We start from the raw sequence: 19,296 nt of genomic DNA on the forward strand, positions 1-19,296 counted from the left end.
AGCTCAGATGTTTGCACCAGGTAATCCTTCCTCCTGAGGTGTATTTCAAATTCTGATCCTCTTGCTGCATAAAAAATCTAGGATTTGAAATTAATGTAAAGAATTAATTAACTGTTATGTTTGTGAGATAGAATAAATAGCTCCCCTATCTCCTCAGAAGATATTTCTCTTGTATAGTAACAAATGTAACCATAAAAGTCTGTACCAAAAGCAAATTGCCTTTATTCATCATTTACTCAAATTGTTTTCAATTGTTAGTTTTGTTATTAGATTTTTTTTTTCCTGGAGGAAAGTATACTATTACATGTAGCCAGTTGGATCTTTTCCTAAATGCTTATTTCTTCACAAAAAAACAAACAAACAAACAAACCCACAAAAAATCTTTTATATTTTACACACAGGAGTTTCACAATAGACAATTTCTAAAACTTCATAAACTTAAAAGGATCACTATTTTTTATCCTACTTTGTCATTATTTTTACTTTTTTTTTCCTAATACTTATTAATGTCCATGACATACAAGTACTGCAAAAACAGAACTGCTGTTTATTCTTCCAAAGTAGCACAAGCTGCTTTTCTCATTCTGCCTATGAACTGCTTTGAACATAATTTCCATTAAGTATGCCAACTTTTCATATTTTGTGAGCCAAGGCCTCCTAATTTCATAGCCAGCTTGCATCACCATGCAAGTTCAATTTCTCTTTTATACCTTAAGGATTACAATGATGAAATCTGACTCAGTTACCTTAGGGCTAAAAAGACTGAAGTTTTGATCAGTGATCACTGTCAGCTTTAGCACATATTTTCTTTAATCCTGCTTAGCGTGCTGGAGCCATTAGGATTGTTTTTGCTGGGTTTTGGACTGGAAACAATCTTTAATTTAATCATAAACGTTTGTTCATGTCAACCAAATTTTTGGGTCTTTTAAAGTTTCATTAAACATCTTGTCTGTTCAGCCATGCTTAGAGACTTAGGTGATGCTGTCTGACATTCACAGAAAAATTATTCATGACTGTCTATTTTCTGTCAAGGTCCTCGAACAATATACCTTTGAATATACGAAATGCAAGGTATTTCTTTCAAACAAAGATAAGCTAAATGACAATACTTCAGGAAATAACAAGATGTGAAACTAAATGTAGTGGAAAATACACAAATAATCTCTAATTGACCCTGCATTCCCAAGTTATCCACCTCCCCCACTGTATTCCCCATGCTCTCAAACACATGAGTATATACACAAGGAGAAATCTAATGTGATCAGTCTTTGTTTTTAATGAAGCAGAAGACACTCAGAATATCATACTTGGAACTTTGAGCTTACTCTGTGCTAGCACTTTTTTTTAACAGAGCCGTTTTGCTCTAATCCTGACCTGTATATTGATCATACTGAGATACTGTAAATTACCACTTCTACCAGTTTTTGATAAACAATTAGGTTGTTTAATAATGTGAAGAAAAACATTTTGAGGATCTGAGGTCCTGTGAGATTTGAGCAGGTTGTGAGCCTCTCACATGGGGCTGACTATTTTTTAGTATTTATTAGGTTATTGAGGGTTTTGCTGGGTTTACAACTAGTGTACTGTTGGCCACTTCCAAGTAAGTTTGTCCCCTTAAAGGGACAATGCCCCATTACTAACTTACCAGTTATTGTACATAACTATTTCTAGGCAGAGTTTGCCTTTATTAAGGGAGTCCACCTAAAATGTCCATACTGCAAGACTGCACAAGGTTGGCAGTGAATTGAGCTGGCAGACACTGAAGCCAGCATATATCTCATGTTTAGAGTGCACATACCAGCTTTAGTTCTGCCACAGTAAAAGTGAGTGTTGAAGAAAGGCTTAAAAAAAGAAAAAAGGCAGGTATAAAATGGGTATGTTTCTTCAACAACCTATGAAACTAGCACAAAAGAGAAATAGATTCTTTTAAAAGGGATGGTCACTTAGGATGCTAAGGTAGCCGTGGACATACCTCCTGGTTCAGGTATAGCTATTTTCCTTTCAGTGATTTCTACCAGCTCACACCTCCTAAAAAAGTTCAGCTCCTGTGTTTTCATTAAGTTTAAGCTTTATCATACACATGGATTTCTTTCATATATTATAATTTCTGTATGACGTCAATAAAGCAATGTCATCCCATAAGCTACAGTACAAATGTGCATGCAATTCACCAGTTATAAGTATGACTAAGGATGTTGATTTTTTAGAAATAATGTTACTTAAGTGGGTGTTAATTTGTAGATTACTATGATATTTGAATGCCTACAATGCTCCTGGGATTTTGAAGTTTCTTAGAAGATAAAACATGGGAAGAACTTTAATTTTCATAAACCAAGTATGTGCTTCTTTGCAACTTTTAAAATCTATTCTATGTCCTTTTTTAGTTACAATTATTTTTTATACTTTTATTTTTCATGACAACTGTATTTAGAAATACTTAACAGTGCTACAGAACTTGTATAAAAAACAAACTTGGAGCAAGACATTCACATTATTGTCTGAGATTTGCAGAATCTAAAAACTTTTTTCCTCACAGTCACCTTTGTAATCATATAGGTAGTTCCTTAATATCTATCCTTAGGCTATACAAGCATGTACAAGTAGTTAATATTATTTTTACTCCAGCATTTCTGGCTGCTTGCTAATCTGGAAACAGTAAAGGTCATTTAAATCCTTACCTGATTAGTGACTGATTAAAGATTAGTAGAAGCTTCAGTATTCTACAATTGAAAGAGTTTCATTCCCTCCAAAAAACTTATATTCCACATTCTTTGGTCCTATACTTTCTGGGAACCCAATTTTTTATCCTATTTTATCCTAAGAACAGGTGTGAAGGATACAAGACAGTTAACATTACATTCTTCCTTAAACAGACTAGCATATGCTTTATTATTAAAATATAGTTGTACACCACATCAAATTGTGTTTGGTTTTAAGTATGAAATGTTTAAGAAAGGTTTAGGAGTTTATGCAGTTCGACATGGCTTCCCACACAGAGGAAAATTCTAAAATGTTATTATTGGCAGGAAGAACTTTGTTCATTTTGAATTCTGTGTAGCTGTTATCTGCTGTTTTACTCACAACCACATCATTTAAACATGCTCCCATGCAAGGTTTTTCCCGTACTTAACCTGCAGCCATGGTGACACTATTGAACTCCCATTGAAAAGGGGACAAACAAGTTCAATCTGAATGAAGTAGAAGTTTCTACAAGAATATTAAACAATACACAAACTCTGTGGTCCAGAAATTGTTTCCAAATTAGAGACATGGAGAAGAAAAAATGTATGCTGAAGACAAATCACCTTTTACCCACTAATTTGATTAAACTGAAAGAACATGAAACATTCTCTAACATTAGTGGGAGTGAGAAGTCAATATTGCAGCAGGGAGTGTTGCATTTAATTGCCTGAGGCAAATTGATTCTTTTTAACTGTTCCAATAAAAGTAACCTTGTAAAAGCCAAATGAGTTTACTGCCTGTGGGTTGATTTTAAAGTGTATGTACACATGATTAAGTGCGTATGTATTGACTCATGTTTGTGTGTCCTCTCATGACTGAGATATCAGTTACTAATACTGATTAACTAAATTGTTCTTAGCTTAAGCAGTCTATGAGACTATCTCTCAGAAGCTACTACTTAGCAGTATTTGGCTTTATGCATAGGTAGTTTACCTGAAATAGTTACAGAGTGCAAATTCAATCACATCTGATTGTCTTTTCTTCACCTGTTATTCCTTATTTCTTTCCTTTTGATATGTAAACCTCCTTCAGAGTTCCTAGCCCTTAGCAGGCCTGCTTGTTGTCCTATTTTATAATACTCCTATATCAGTACTTATCTTGACGTTAAGGGAAAGATCAAGACAGCCTTACACAAACCTGGGTAAGAACACACATACAAATCTGCTATCTGTAAATGAATATATTTATGCATCTATACATATATCAAGAAGTGACATGGTTATAGATCAAGTGGTCCTGAGCTTGCACAGCATTAGCCTACATACTGAAAATAAAAAGGACTTTTCTCTATCATTCTGCTGTTTTCACTAATAAAAGCCTATGTGCTTTGAAGGTAGTCATCAACACCAAAATGAATCACAGAATTACAATGTCCTGTAACTAATGCCCTATTTTCCAATGCAAAGGCTCATTGGAAGGAATGAATATGATTTCAATTTCCACATGTGAATCAGGGAAGAGGGAGGAATAAGAGAGAAAGAGAAGGCAAGGTCTGGTAAAATAGAAGGACTGTAAAGAAAGAGGAGAGGAATGGAGAAAAGGGTTGACCAAAAAGCAAAAATACTCATGATATGAGGTGAGCTTTTGTGGAAAATGACAGCAAAAGGAACAAAAGATGGAAGAATGAAAGTCCAGGAAGAAAATGAAACTAGTGCTGAAAGGAGAGCAGGCTACATATATTTTTAAAAATCCCTTTTCAATTTTTCTTTTCCTAAAAATAGTTTGGGATCACAACCACATACTTCCTTCCCAAGGTGTTCAATCCCCGAAAATAACAATAAAAATTCAATAAAACAAATACTCTGCCCGAGTATTGGTTGCCTACTGCCATAGGTTAATGTGCATCTTTCTAACTGGTAAGTCCTGCATATAGATGAGGAATGTGGATCTCAAAGGTTACAATTCTGGTCCAGCTGAATACTGAGCATGTTACCAGTAAATTGCAAGATACTATAATGGATAAAAAAATAATTTTCCTTTTCTAAGAGCACAATTCTAAATAAGAAACACTGTCTTACTAATAAAATACAGAGATTGTGACTACAAAAGTATTTCTCTTTAAGAACAGTATTAGCTGAATTTCTGTGAGTTGAAGCTTCATCCTTAACACAGGCATACAATTTTCATTTTCAGGAGCAGCAGTTGCTAGGATCTTCTTCTGTTTCCTAGCAACATATTTTTAACCTACTTTCCTAATGCATCTCTTACCACGAACAACAAGTCTTTTTATGAGGAAATCTTTAGCTCTTCTATCAATGGAAATATATGCATGTAATAGTAAATTGAATAGCTATGTGGGGGAATTATTGAAAGTTCATTGTTTTTTCTGAAATTAAGTTCTATGAATTTAAAAATGATAATGAAGTACCTCCAAAGTACTGTAGATTTTAAATATCTACTGTCCTTGTAATTCTGGACTTATTATTTCTTGTGGGGAAAAAAAGTGTTCCTAGTGGAAAAATATATTGTTTCAGGAGGAAGATTACTGGAGAATTTGAGAAAATTCCCTAATGAAGGCATTCTTAAAATAAAGAATACTCCCTTTTTGATTGCATTGGGATCCTTGGAGTGCAATATACTGGATATTAAAGAATATAACACTTGGGAATATTTTGAACTCTCATTTAGAAGCAACAACTGAATAAAGATCCCTTTTAAAAAATTAATAAGAAATGACACATGAAAAGGGAACAAGCTATACTCCCTGTTTCCAGTGCCATTCCCATAACCATTGTTTAGATATCATCTTGGTAAAATGAAAATCCTCCGGGGTTTTTTCAGCAGCAGAGTGGTTTTGCCCTTTGGCTAATTAAGCAAGAATTACAAAACACTGTAAGTACAATGCTATTTGCATGTTCCTGGTTTTTCATTTTCACTTCTCATCACACACTCTAAATGATCCAATAACATAACCAAATCATAATCCACACCACTATAGGAGCATCACAGAGTTTTTTTGATATCAATCTGCAATAGGAAAACCATAGTAACTTCCTTCTGAGAGTCTGTAAACAAACCTTGCATGCTCCATATAATTTAGAGCAATCAATCTCAGCCATGTTCCTACTTATCAGTTCTTACTACAAAGATGACTATTGATTTATTAGTAAAAAATACAAAGTTCTATGCTATTAGTTTCTTTGTTTCCTCTTCTTTAAACAATAAAACCAGAAGCATTACCATGTAATATGTGACATCCTATGCAACAAGGAAAGTGTACAGCTCATCAGAACATGGAAACTGATTTTTTTCATAAACTATTAATTGAAAGATTTGTAGAATTCTAAAACTACTCTGATATATTGGTAATTTAATTGCAATGATGAATTATCACCTCTGATATCTATAGAAAATATCCTGATCCATGAAAAATTTATTTCAATTGGCATATGCAACTCAGTTCAGTTCTATTAGGCAAAGATATACCAACATCTAGTAGTTTCATGAAGGTTAATGCAGTAAATATTTCTGAGAAACTCTGCAAACACCTATACCACAAGGAAGTATTAAACACCAGTGTAACTACATACATAAAAAATTAATTTGAATTTTTAGACATGTTTAGTGTAGCTCTCAGTCTTTATTAGGTCAATCATTTATATTTGATAAGTCATCACAAATCTGCAGGGAGAAATGTGAGAAACCATCCCTTTTCAATATTGATTTTTTTGTTATAAAACACAGAAAAAAACGCAAACACCAAGGAGACAGACCAGAAATAATAAAATATGGGAAACTTCAAAGAATAGAGATGCCTAATTGCCTTCCAAAGTAAACACCTGCAGATTAGGTGAAAAGGGTTTGTAAGGCATGCCAAGTCCTGACACAGAATCCAACATCTTTTATCCTTCATGTTGTCCACAGGAAAAGACTAAAATATCTGAGACCTGCATTAAGAGTGAAACCACAACATTACTTTCACAGTTGTGCTCCTATGGAGCACCTGAGGAAACATGAAAAGAGGTTGATTTTTAAACCCACTCAGAGACAGAATGGAATGGGGAAAGAAGAGATCTAAGGGAGATGATTTTTCTTTAACCTGATGTTAAACATAAAAACATTTACATTTTGTTGCAGAAAAGGTGATTTGGCTCGCAAGGGAAGAAAAACAAGAGGCAGTCTCAGAAACCTCCCTTTTGAAGATTTACGCTTGAGTAAAAATCTACTACAGAAACTGAATGATTTTCAATATATAACATTTAAAATAAAAAATCTGAAATCAATCATAGACGATTTTTTTCCGACTATGATTATGACATCTTTTTCATTGCAGCATAACATTCATCTCGCGTCCAGTGATTTCTACACAATACAACAGATCCCAAATCAAATTTGAGGATATGCAGGTTGTCTTGGAACACTACAAGTCCTTCAATTATCTTCTGATACAAAATTTAGTTCATATTTCAAATGTCAAATCCAACATTTGGAAATAAGTTTCTGAGACAAAGAGTTGACTTTTTAAAAGAAGTCATATTATATCATTTTCCACAACAGAATCTTGACACACTGAAATATCCTAACACTATTAATGCTAAGGAAGTAAGATATATACACATACAGTATCTCTGCAGTGTTGCAAATCCCTAGTTGTTTAATATTAATAGCTGAATATTTTAATGCTTTTTTCCATACCTTCCTACTTGAGTATATGCTTTGTTGGTAGATTTTGATCATTACTATAATTCCATACACTTACAACTGGCATGCAGGGAGCATAAGATTTTGTTAATATGAGCCTTTCTCTTCTCGTTTTTAAACACCTATATAACTGATTTGGCCTTAACATATTTATTCTGAGATTACTGCAGTGTAAATTAGAAAACTGTCACATCCTGTATCTTTCCTGAGACTTGGAATGATGCTTTTTATGCTCATCTCCAGTCACTTTTCATGCTCATGTCAAGTATCTTTACTGATGGACATCTCCATTTCATATGTGAGTGCTCTATGATGTCACACCAAAATTCCATATTTCTCAGATAAAAACCAGAAAATTCACTGAGCAAAAGACAGTGATGCCAGAACTGCAGGGGCAACAACTCTACAGTGGGATTTAACAAGATACTATTTCTGACACTCTAAGATATTGCTATGGTAACACTTGCAACATTATTGCTTCAAAATCTTTCACTAAAGAAATGAGATTGCACAAATACAATATAAGGAAAATACATGCATACACACCCACAGAAGTGAAAAATAAATGCAGCCTGAACAAAGACTCTTTGGGCTCTAATTAAATAGAAAACTTTGAGATATATCCTCATAAACACATACAATTTCAAACATGCTAGGAGGAATTTCACTGTCATTTTGCATCGATTCTGCTTAATCTAGGCACAAAGAAAAAATGTATAAAAACTGTTTATAAGTGCAAATTATACTGGCAAAAATACATAGCTATTTTTCCTGTTATGAGCTTCAGGGCTTGCAACTATAAGACTCGGCTGAGTAGGATGGCACTTAGAGACTACTGTGATTCCCAAAGTAGACACTGTGGGCTGTTTGTCCATCATCAGATTTAGAACTGCTACTGCCACACTGCTGTCGAGGTACGACTGCACTGTGGTCAGGGGACGTCAGCAGGAATAGACTGACCTGTTTGAGCCTCACTGTAGGACAGCCAAGAGGAGTGTGGAAACAAGCATTCTTGTTTCTAATTTGCACCAAAATTTCTGCTCATGCTTCTATTACCTATCCCTGCTGGTTTGACAAAATAAGTAATTACAGTTCTCCACTGCAGTGTAGAGACTTGACTTCTGAAGCAAAACTAGTTTATTGGCCTACAAATTAGGGAAATTATCAGAAGGTGACATACCCTCTGGAATATCTGGCATATGATGTAATTGGTTATGTTACCAAATTCTCAGTTTGGTTCTGAAATGACTAAAAATACCAACACATACAAAGGAATTCCCAGCTCAGGGAATACCAAATCACTCTCGGTGGAGATATTCAAGAGCTGTCAGGATGCAATCCTGTGCAATGTGCTCTAGGATGATCTTGCTTGAGCTGGGAGGCTGGATCATATGACCCACTGTTGTCCCTTTCAACCTGACCATTCTGTGACTCTTGAATTCTCTTATTTCTTGATTGGCCTCTGTTTCTGCTAATTCTTAATAACTGTAATGGCAACAGTTTCATAATTGTTCAAATAAACTAAAAATGTGGCATAGAAAACAGAATTTAAAAAGACAGACTATTTTTTTCTAGTCTGTATGCATTATTTTGTGTGTCCTGAAAAATTATTTTGGTTAGCAATAATACCTATTACCCCTTAATTCCCAAAGCTACCATATCACACACATATTTAGTTCTTAGTCTTACATATCCTCATGCTTTGGACTTAAGCAATCACAAAGTTATAGATTAATTTTTCACAGCTTTTACCAAACAGAACCTAGGCTGTAAATCAACAGCTGCATTTAATTCTTACTTTAAAACAGCAATATTTCTAGGACAGTGAAGCTCCAGAATTGCATGAAATTCTGGTTTAAAATAAAATAAGAATATCAATAATACCAATGCAAAAAAATTTCTAAAACGTTTGGATACAAAATGTCAAAAACTACAATTCACGTTTAAAAATTGCTTAAGTATACTTCCAATTCCTTATCAAAGTTTGTGGATAGACTTTATTGACTCCTCATTACTCATACTACAGTCCTGAAGTCATACCCTTACTTTGCATACTGATCTTCAAAAATGTTTTTTTTTTTTAGTTTTATTAAAGGCACAGTAACTTGCTATGCAATAGATTTTTTTTCTTAGTGGCAGACATTTGTGCCTCCCAGAAGCTGAAATATTCTATTTACCTAGTGATTTATGAAATACAACTAATGCACTAAAGATTTCTTCACTGACATTTTTTTTCCATAGTAACAGCTACAGCTATAGATTTCAAATAAATAACAGAAATTTCCTCTGAACTGAAACATCTCTTCAGTTTCTTCCTATTAGTGATCTGGAGATGGTATAGTTTAACTTTTCAAATTTACTTTGTTATATGTCCTCAAAAGCAACTATTAAACCATAAATCTACTTTATTTGCTCAATACATATCTTTTGGCCTTAAAAGACCATACATATTATGTATTAGTCATAACAGTCTCCTCGTTAAAGTATAATTGTATGTGATGTATTGCATAAATACCTCTCAATAGAATATACCTATCATGTGTTTGCTATTGAGACATGGATTATTTTAGTCTCAGTGTTGGCAAGAGCTACTGAACGCTATTCTTCTGTTTTTCACAGTTGTGTTTTGTTCAGCTTCTTACTTCTAGGCAAAAATTTTGTATATGGATATCAACTTGACATGGCAAATTTGAGGCCAAATGTTGGCCCTTCCATACAAGGAAATACGAAGAAAGTGGTCTGGGCCCCTTGTAGGATGTGACTTAAGGAAGTGCACAAGCCATCAGAGGACACACGTTCAACAGTTAAAAACAGAGCATTCAACAGTTAAAAACCACTCATGCACTTTTATAGGAAGCCAGACAAGGCTTCTGACATGAGCCCTTTGAGGAAACTATTTGTGCCCAGAACACCTTCAAAACTGAACAGTATCTAGCATCTACCTCCAATTCACATAAATCAGATATGAAGCTAGCTCTCACCGCAGATAAACTAAGACTGACACATAGCTTTCAGCTCTGTAATGCTTCTCTAAGTGCTCTGTAACGCAGCCTAAGTGTTTCCTTTCCCAGCACCATGCAGATTATAACACACCAGTGCAGCTCTGACTTCCTAAGCACTTTTTTTCCAGGATAGTCCCTGCTCTTAAACTACAAAACCCTTAAAACTCACAATAATTACCTGGGGCTTGAAGCAAGCGTACTTCACACCACTGAGATACCGGTGCCAACACCTCCTCAACACAGCTTTTACAGAGCTCCTCCCTGTGGCACAAGTAGCCAAGAAGCTCTGCTTAGCGTAGCCAAGCCTGGTCTGGCTGTAGTTCCATTGGTACTGCAGGCTCGCTTAGTGGAAGAGAGACAGCTGGTGACAAAAATGCCCTGTGTCCAACTGAGTTTTATATAGCAGCTACAACATTACTGTAACTATTCCAAATGTCTTAGGATTAATTGAATGTCCATATTGGTGACATTTCTTGATATATTGTGCAATTGGTTATTAAAAATCTACTCCTGAATTCAATGTATGTTAAAAAAAAAAAAAAAATTATCAACATTCTCCCAGAATAGGGTTAGGGCTTGTCCATGCTGAGTTAGGTCACCTGTTATCAATTACTTACAGTCTTAACCACAGCTGAAAAGAGCTCCTGTAAAGCACAGTGTGTTTCCATTCTTCCTGTCCTCCATCTAGAGGAAAGTTACAGTTCTCTGTATCTATTTTTCATAGGTTTCATTTTTCTTCAAGCTGAAAATTCAGACTGCAGCCCAGCACCTGCAATTGAAGCCAATTACAACATTTTAGGTTTCTCTCATTTCCAGCTTAATTTACTGCACCTGCTATTCTTTTGAAATCATCATTTCCTATCTTACTGTTTCAACTCTGTTACTGATGAATTAGAAAATAATTTGATGTGATTCATGATGCAATACACTTTTGTATTTCTTGCACTGTGTGTTCACAGTTTGCTACGAGTGGACTTGCTTTGAAAATGTATATTCTCTCTTACACTTGCTACTGACTTGCTGTTTTCTAAAAGAGGCTTTCAGGGCTGCTGGCAGCACTGAATTCAGCAGCCATGACAGCAGTAGTATTTCTTCCTTTCTCTGAAATGCAGGTCAGGAGGGAAATTGTGTTGCTAAGGCACTTCTATATCCTTGAAGGACTTTTCAGTTGACAATATGACTTCTCTGTTTCTAGCTGCCTCTTGTCACCTTTTATTCACTGCTCAAACTACCCCTTTCTCCTGCTTCAGTTTATAATACTATAATGAATATAGCTAATTTTTTTAAAAAGAGAAAAGTGGTAGAATGATGGTAACACTTTCCCAGTCCACAAAACATGCTTTACTTTCTTCATATCCCCTAAAGAATCATAACCAAATTCTACAAATTTGAAAGTTTATCTCCTCCCATCTCAAGCATTTCCTGAGTATTCTCTCATTCATATCCATTCCCTCTGTTTTAATTCTCTGTCTTCTCCTTCTCTTTTTCTCTTCTTTGTCAAATTAAGGATGCAAAAAACTCTGATCCTTACAAACTCATTTCTTGCCTATTTTGCTTGCAGTTACCAGCCCACCTTCATTACACTTTTTTAAGCCTTCACTGTCAGAAGACCCCTTCTTCCACCTACCATTTCTCCAGTTCAACTTCTCTCTTTGGTTTCACAGATTACATCTTGAAGTTTTGTCATCCACTTGTTCTCACCAGCTGTCCTCTTTAGAAACCTCTTCCATGAAAATGCATTTCTCCAACATTTTATGATTGTACTATAAGTCTCTCAACTCATCACTCTTCCCTCTCCACAGCCTTACCTAAATAATCTCCTCTACAAGCAACAAAGTCAGATATTGGCTGATGTAGTCAAACTTATTGCTTTCTATACAAACACCATTTCTTTCTTCTGGTATCTCCCAAGTGTATATTCACCAACCCAAACAAATCAGAACTTCTTCCATTAGCTCTCCTTTCTCCTTCCTCTCTTGACTGATGCTGACATCATCAACGTAGGCTCATCTTTCAGGACCATACCAATTACAATATTGATTTGCACATCTCTCATGTTAGACAAATAATTCCATATTACTTTTGGTGGCTTGCACAGTAAAAAACTCTTTCTTGATGTCTAATATGTATTTGATAAGTAAGTGGGGTACAAGCACCAGCACCTGTGCCTCCTTAATTTCTAAGACCTCTTTTAGGAACATATTTAAGCCTGTTTACACTGTATCTTGCAGCTGGTTAATATGTGGGCTCTGATTTCTCTATGGAAATTGCACAAGCTCCTTGCTTTCACTTTAAAAAATAGCTGTGGCACCATCACCTTACTTACCATCTTTCATTCACTTCTAATGGGTCATCCCTGTTCTCAAACAGCTCATAAAACTAACTTTCAGTGTGCACTTGGTAAATTTTCAAACAAGTATGTCCTATCCTGCTTCTCATTCTCGGAGGTAGCACATAGGAAATATCTAACATCTATTTGAAAAGCTTTCTTTGAGCACTGTATTCACCATGCCTACAGTGGACTTGAGAAATTTAGGCTGAAAAAGGGTGAGTCTCCTGAAATTGTTGTCTAACCAGATGACTATGACAGCACTTACACTGCTGGTCCTAAATTACACTTCAATCACAACCTTTTTGAAGACTGACTGTTTAAATAATAGCATGTCACTTACAACTGCTTATGACATAGTACCAAAAATACAGAATATAAGGCATTCTTCCTATTATGTCTTCATTATTTATTATATATTACTTTTTGTTACAGTGTCATGAGTCAGACACAATCTTACAGACACAAAAAGGAAGGTCTGAAAAGTCTAGCAAAAGAAAAACACCCTACAAAATCAGGCATTTATTCCTCAGTCTGCCACGAAGTTTTTATGGGCTTCTAGGCCAGTCACTGGAGAACAGCCTTTTAGACATGACAACTAATTGTAGATTTTACCTAAAAATGGAAAAGGGAATTTAACTGATAAAAATATTTCATAAAAGATCCAATAGAGAGTTTCAGCTCAGAGGGTTGTTTTCTTGATAAAGTTTTCCTTGACTTTTAGAATTGAAGGTTATTTCAAATCTCAAAATGTAATTCTTTTATTTTGAAAAAAGACCTAGAATTACTTAAGTGTTCATTTTTCACTTGCAAGGATATTTAAGACTACAAAAACTACTGAAATTTTTTGAAACACTTTGCTTCAAAAAACCCACAAAAAACCACACAAAAAACCCAAAACCAAAAACACCCAAAACAAACAAACAAACAAGAAAACACACACAAAAAAAAACAAACAAAAAAAACCCCCACACTCTCCAGGGTTTATAACAACAATAAACACACTTTGTCTAAATTTTGAGTACTTGACTTTAAAACCTGAATTTGTTCTTTATGCATTTAAATATAGAAACATAGAATAATTTAGGCTGGAAAAGACCACTAAGATCCTCTAGTCCAACCATTAATCCAGCACTGCCAAGTCCACCGCTAAACAATGTCTCAGCGACACATCTACTCATCTTTTAAATACCTCCAGGGATGGTGACTCAACCAGTTCCCTGTGCAGCCTGTTCTAATTCCTGAACACCCTTCCTGTGAAGAAATTTTTCATAATATACAATCTAAATCTCTCCCGGCACACCATGAGATCATTTTGTCCTGTCCTATTGTTTGTTGGAAGAATAGACCAACCCCCACCTCGCTACAACCTCCTTTCAGGAAGATGCGGAGAGCAAAAAGATCCCTCCTGAGTCTCCTTTTCTCCAGGCTAAACACCCCCCCAGCTCCCTCAGCCACTCCTCATATGATTTACTCTGTAGACCCTTCACCAGCTCTGTTGCCCTTCTCTGGACACGCTCCAGCACATCAATGTCTTTCTTATAGTGAGGGGCCCAAAACTGAACAGAGGATTCAAGGTGTGGCCTCCGCAGTGCCAAGTCCAGGGTGATAATCATTATCCTGTTCCTGCTGGCCACAAGCAGATGCCATTGGCAAACTCTCTTACCTGCCTAGACCCAAAACAAAGCAGCTACACCTTGAATATTTACTGTGTAATGCCTGGGTGTTATACGTTTCACTTAGGCCACTACCATGTCAAGGACCACAGAAAAAACGGTCCAGACAATCATAAAATAGTGCTTCTATATTAGCCTAAACTTAGCATAAGCACACTTAAACTTAGCTAATTGTGTTTGTGAGCCATATACTTCCTTGTTTATCACCCCATTTGAAGCCTTTATTAATTAACTGCACTGATCCTGTTGAACAAACATTTGAGAGAAAGACAGTAGCACTTTACTGAGTTTCTTCTTTCATTGCCATAGAGCTTTTTCCCACATGGCTAGGATTTTGCTGTAACCTTTTTTGTAAAAATATCTTATTTATTGGTTCCACTTTTTCCAAACCAAGGCAAAACAACTTTTATATCAATAAGCTTCCAAAAGAGATATGCTGTTTGCGCATACAATTTTGATAAAGTATTTATTCCCAGGGATATTTAAAATGTACTCTCTTGTTCTAATTATTTTCACCATCAGATAATTTAAACCTTTTTTTTCAAGTGGATATCCTAGCAGTGAGCCTTCTATGGGGAGTATTCACCACACCACTCTGTAAAATGGAGATTAAGATTTACTACAATGCAATGATGGAGCAAGACTCCATATGACTTTATACCAGCTCTGTTATTCTTAGCTTTAAAGGAAGAGCTCTGGTCTCTACTATAAAGACCATTTATTTTTTTAATCTAAAGAATAATTAATAGATTTATATGTGAATGTATGTATGAATACATGTTTTATATATGAAAGCAGGAGCATCTACATTCTAAGTGGGTTTATTTGGGAGACAAGTGCTAAATGACTTAACCCAAGGCAACTTGAGAGTTTCACAAAAGTAGCAAGATGTCTAGAGGCTTTTATTGCTAAAATTTATACACTTCAATGATCAGTCACTTCAAATAAGAAGCAGTAGCAGATTGTCTGGGGTTTTTGGTTTTTTGAACTGTGTCTTCAGTATATTCACCTTTTCCCAGCCTCAGCTCTGTGAGGTGCTTAAATTATTAAATAAGTCTAATAATCACAACATTTCTCTTCTGCCTGCTGAAAAGTGACTAATGAATGAGTGTATCGGTAAGAGTCCTAGACTTCTGTTCAATACATTTAATTCTACACATTTTAAGTTTAAGCTGACATAAAATACAATTTTAAAAAAATACATCCTGACTAGTCCATGAGTAATAGTTAAGTTATAAAACAAGGGGAAATAAAATGACTTCATCTAATATTGCTTCCAACTCACACTTTCAAAGGGCATGGTTCACCCTTACTATGCAACAAGGGATTGTTTCAGCCCATATAGTGGGATAAGTGTTGCAGCATTATGACTTATACTGAGTTGTTAGGTTGTTAAAGCTGCAAAAATCAAAATACAGTCAGCTCTGAAATATCCCTGCCTAGTTTATCCAAACTGCAGACGTTAAGACTTCCAACTTGGCTCTGTACAGTGCCACCTTAGGTGCAGTTTGGTTTATAAGCTCTTAGAGTTGCTGCTGTAATTTCCAGAAGATTTATTAGCGAGGCTGTAGTGCAATGCAAAATCATGGTTTCCTTCTTTTTAAGGGAAAGTCATTTGCATCACTGGTAGAGAAGAAAGGAAGAAAAAGAAGCTAAAGATTTTGAGTCACTCTGTACTAAAATAATATGTCAAATACAGATGAGAGTCAAGTTTGGTTATGGAAAAACTTGGCACATAAACTACAAAAGACACAGACATACTCAAAGCAGCTTCCATCTATGTAGCAGAGATAATAGCAATTAAGTGGCTAAAGTGCTCCAGAGACCCTATATTGGCTAGTTTGCACAAGCAATCCTCAGCAATCTTCACTGCTATTTCTACCCAACTAAGTAATATGAAAGCCATGCAAGGCCATGCTTATATTGGGTGGCAGGCTGTCCATCAGCCCCTGTACTACCCCCTCCTTAAATGTACAGATGGAATATTAAATACATATTAAGTGGCTGTTAATGGTACAGGCATGTCTGTTGCAGCACAACATTGGGTTCATCAGGGTTCAGTTCAAGCACCTCATGCTTCTATGTAATCTTCATGTATAGATATTCTGTCCATAAAAACCAAACTGTCATGATGGTAGCAACCTTTCTCACTTATCCAAACATGGAGGCAGGACACAATTGGGCACGTTTTGTGCCCTCTGGTCCTCTGGTTTCCATATAATGCAATAAGCATAAAAGACCAAAGAAGAAAGTGACTCAGGCAACAGGGAGATTAAAGTTGAACTGACCCAGAACTAAATGGAAATTTCCTGAGAAACGTACCACTTTTCCCAGGAAATTTGTATTTCGGCAAAATACCACTGGCAGGAAAATATTTTGTATGCAAAATGTATCATCAGCCTTTCTGAGAAAAAAAGCAATTTTACAGATGCATGGGTATACTTAAGAGACAGATTCATTTGACACACCACATCCTCACTGTCCTTTGTTCACATTATATACATTATATCTTTTTGGCACTGCAGTGAGAGAGACTCAAAGGATTTGTAAGAATTTTCTTTTAAAGTAAAACATGTTGAAGTAATTAAATAAAATTGCCTTTAGGGTTTGCTTTACATGGGTTTTAACTTTAACTGAATACAAAAAAAGACTAAAGACAGTTTTCCATTATTTTTAACTGGGCACTATTATTTCCTGGGTTTTTTCTTAAGAACTTTATATTTTTGAAGAAAAAAGAATCCATCTATCTTTATTCTCTGTTTCAAAAAAATGTTTACTCATATTTCATACAATGCTTTTTGCTTCAATTTCCTGGTTTTTCATTTTATTTTTATAGGAGTATCTTTGCAATGAGTTAGATTGACTTAGCCTCATACACTGTCTTGTGTCCTTCAGTCAGTGTTATCTAATGCAGAGGCTAGATGACTAGAGATTTCACTGCTGAGGGATGCTTTAATTATTTGGTTTTCTTCCATAAGTTTTTAGCAGTGATAGCAACAATAAGCATACCTTCTGAGATTTCTTCACAAGGAGGAATGTATCTGTATTTATATAAAAATATACAGTAACTATCAGATAAGTGGTCTCCCTGCAGTAGTTTCTTCTTATATGAAGGAAATGATTCTCTGACTTGAGAAGAATAATTCTCTCATCCACTCTAACCGTGTTATCCAAGGACTAGAATCTCAGAAACACAAAAGCTACATACTGCCAGGCATAAAAATAAAATTAAAGGAGACACAATGCAGTTATCACACAATAGGAGCAGCATTAGTAAGCAAAAGGACCACAATGATGCACTCCACAGAGAAAAACAGACCAATTATTAGCCACAGGATATTTAAAATAGAAAGACTAAATGGAAAACCATTAAACAGATTTTTTTTTAATTAGGGTTTTCATGTTAAAAATAAGCCAACTTGTTTCATTAAACCCTGAAATTCACTCTAGTTTTCATTGAAGATTTGGTATATTTTAATTTTTACTTTTTAGCATATCTACATAAATGCCATTTATCCTCTGATTGAAACTGAACTATAAAAAGATATAAAATTATGCCATCTAAAATCACACGTAAATTAAATTATCCAGATTTGTGATACAGATAACTGATGCTCAGAGGGTACCTAAATGTCTGATTGACCTTAAAACCTAAATTAAATTACTAAGGTGGGATGCTTATCTCCACATAAAATTAATGGAGAAAGTTAAGGTCCTATATGAGCTGAAGACTACTTTAGGTACTTTGGTTCTGCCACAAAAATCAGATCTCTGAAATGGAATTTGAATCTAGTGAAGATGCACACCAGAGTCAGATATAGGATGAGCTCCGAGGTCCTAAACTACAACCACAAATAAAATAATTTTTCTCATTCATGACACAGAAAGATAAGGTTCTGTACAAGGAATTTTTGTTGAATATACAAAATCAAGCCATGTGAATGCCTTGTCAGAAGGAATATTCTTTATGACTCAACAGCTACTTTGTTTTTTATAAATAAACTTGTGAAGTTCAGTATTGAACGTTCTCCATTCTAAATAGAAAGCTACAAGTGGGCATGTGACAAACACTGAAAGACAAATATGGACATCACATCCACCATGACATAATAATCATCATTATTCTTTAGTGCTGCCTAAAAAGGAAAGAAACACAGCAATCAATGATACGAGAAGAACTGTTCTGCTGAGATCTGCATTTTTGCTGAACTTTGTCATGACCTTGAATGCAAATCAGCCTGGGATGTATGTATCCTAAAGATTTATTGCACTGGTTTGCGCCAATCTTTTCTTAATAAACTGAGCTAAAAATAACTCAGACAGCTCATTAGTTATAGCATGACGCATTTCCCCCTTAATGTTGGGGATGGCAAATGTCTTCACTCTTAGAGCAACACGTGCTGTTTAATACCTACCGTACCACAAAAATCAGTCTAGTCCTCTATGCATCATCTGCTTAAAGAATAATCATCCTGTGAGGCACTTGTCTTTGGCATCCTACCTCACACTGTTTTCTGCCTTGCAGTATCTTTCACTGCAATAATGTTTGCTTAGCCTTGAGATTTATCCTTTCTCTTCTCTGAGTATTATTTAGAGTTATTAATAAAATTAAAATAACCTCCTGTGCCATATTTGGGCTGTCTACAGCTGTCTACATGTAACTGAAATGAAACATTTTAGAGAGTTACCTCAATGGAAACTCTGTAGCTAAAAAATTCTTGTGGCATTAGCATCAAATGTTCTATGCAAAGGAATTGTTTTTCTTCAAGGAATTTTCCAGTAAATCACTATAAAAATAGCATTCCTCTTGATGTTTCCATTCTAGACTAGTGTATTTTTGCCAGCCTTATTTTTTTTAAGAAATTTTGTAACATAAAGAGTATTTGTTTTCTTTTTTAATTCTCCA

General features: G+C 35.2%; 1 long non-coding RNA gene across 2 annotated transcripts in view; it reads right to left on the reverse strand.

Annotated features, from left to right (window-relative positions):
• The window catches only part of LOC126651998 (uncharacterized), a 180,130-nt gene that overhangs the window by 12,488 nt on the left and 148,346 nt on the right, over window positions 1–19,296 (reverse strand). For both annotated transcript variants that reach the window (XR_007631845.1, XR_007631844.1), the window contains exon 5: window positions 11,003–11,154. This is a non-coding gene — a long non-coding RNA (uncharacterized LOC126651998). The remainder of the gene's footprint in view (window positions 1–11,002; window positions 11,155–19,296) is intronic.

The sequence above is a fragment of the Myiozetetes cayanensis genome, unplaced genomic scaffold, assembly GCF_022539395.1.
Source record: "Myiozetetes cayanensis isolate MyiCay16 unplaced genomic scaffold, myiCay2020 scf7, whole genome shotgun sequence".
In the NCBI taxonomy this organism is placed as follows: Eukaryota; Metazoa; Chordata; class Aves; order Passeriformes; family Tyrannidae; genus Myiozetetes; species Myiozetetes cayanensis.